Source organism: Oratosquilla oratoria, chromosome 10 (genome assembly GCF_046742065.1).
Source record: "Oratosquilla oratoria isolate Oo_2021 chromosome 10, ASM4674206v1, whole genome shotgun sequence".
In the NCBI taxonomy this organism is placed as follows: Eukaryota; Metazoa; Arthropoda; class Malacostraca; order Stomatopoda; family Squillidae; genus Oratosquilla; species Oratosquilla oratoria.
In genome coordinates, this window is record NC_134786.1 from 51999036 (window position 1) to 52000803 (window position 1768).

At 38.6% G+C, this 1768-nt stretch overlaps 1 long non-coding RNA gene across 2 annotated transcripts in view; it reads right to left on the reverse strand.

Annotated features, from left to right (window-relative positions):
• Nucleotides 1-1286, reverse strand: part of LOC143029009 (uncharacterized) — a 278938-nt gene extending 277652 nt beyond the window's left edge. For both annotated transcript variants that reach the window (XR_012966757.1, XR_012966756.1), the window contains exon 1: nucleotides 1144-1286. This is a non-coding gene — a long non-coding RNA (uncharacterized LOC143029009). The remainder of the gene's footprint in view (nucleotides 1-1143) is intronic.
• Nucleotides 1287-1768: the final 482 nt, after the last annotated feature.

Below are 1768 nucleotides of genomic sequence, written 5' to 3' on the forward strand. Positions count from 1 at the left end.
AAAGAGTGTAATTTACCATTTTTAGACACGTTGATACACAGAGGTTCTCAACAGGTAAGTTTCTCGGTGTACAGGAAACCCACCAATAGGGACGACTTTGTCCATTATTTTTCTGAAATACCCCGGAGGTTTGATCACCAGGACAACGAGGAAAGCCAAGAAGATCTACGATGGCTCAAACGTCCGGACCCCGGGAAAGGATAAGTCTCATTTTATTTCTGTCCCTAATTCTACAAACACCATAGCTATTGATGATTATTTGTTAAAAGGTGGAATAAATATAGCAAAAATATCTTCCAATAAAATAGGAAAAATATTTAAGAAACATAATAATATGCGTAATAATCTCAGTGTCATTTACCGTATTCCATGCAACGGTTGTCCATCATCTTATTTCGGTGAGTCAGGTCGAGGGTTCAATAAACGCTTGAATGAGCACAAAAACGATCTCAGGGCTCATAGAACATCTAACTCCCTGGTTCGTCACCTGGACAAATGTGGACATCTACCTGATTGGAACAACGCAGAAATTCTACACGAGGGATTTGAGAAGAAAATGAGAAAAACTGTGGAAGCTGCACATATCGCCGCCAATAAGAACAACAACGACAGAGACGGATTTAAATGCCTCTCGAAAGCAGCAAGTGTCCTAATAATTAAATCGTTAGCCAAAAGGAAAACATGACGCTCATACCTTGGCGGGTTCCCTCTCACTACGAATATAAGAATTGTGATCCGTCTGTAATGCTGTAGTCCTCTGAAGAAGACCAAGTTGGTCGCAACGTTAGGGCAATAAACTCTATTCCTAACACATCTTCGTTTGCCCTTCCCCACCCGCATTCTCTCTCATTTGTCTGAAATAATCTTATATATATATATATTTAGTCTTCATTTCCATCTCCAAGTTCGTTTCCAGCTTCTTCCCGTCACGGTTTTCTTCCCATTACACATCACAGCGATCTTACTCGACTACTCAATTTTTTAACAGATACAATCAAATACATACATATGCACGCACACACATGTGCGCACACGCACACACACATACACACACACACACACACACACACACACACACACACACACACACACACACACACACACACACACACACACACACACACACACACACACCTTTCCTACCTTGCAATGGTGTGATGCTTTGCAGCCCAGGGAGGGGATTCGAATTAAAACATTGTGTTAGTTGTCGACTGCGGTACCACTACACAAGTAAGCTGTATCTCGAGCTTTTTCTGATGTTAGGCAGATAAAAGGATTTTTTTTTTTTTTTTGTGATGACGAATGAGGAACGAAGAGGGCGTGGCACAGTAGCGACACGTGGCTTGGATCTCCCAATTTAGCGGAAAGAAAATTTAACATAATGCAAAAACAGCCTTCTTTTTTGGAAGGTTTTATTTTAGCGAAAAGGCTAAGATTGCAATAGAAACAGGAGGATAAGTGAAGACAGAAACTTTTCAAAGGATAAAATCCAAAAAAGAATAAAGGTGAAAATGAACAGGAAGTTAAGAGGAAATAGATTTCATGTCCTCTTTAATTCTAAGTATACTTTAGAAATGCACTCAAGAGGTTGTGTTATGTTAGATGATATGAAATGATAAGATATCTTCCTCACAGATAAAAAAAAAAACAACGACTCGGACTTTACCGCGGAGTTTATAATAATTTGTTGAAAAATTTATATATTTCTGTATATTTATTTAACACCTCCCTTATAGTTCATCTTTTTTGTAAACAAACTCTTATTAAT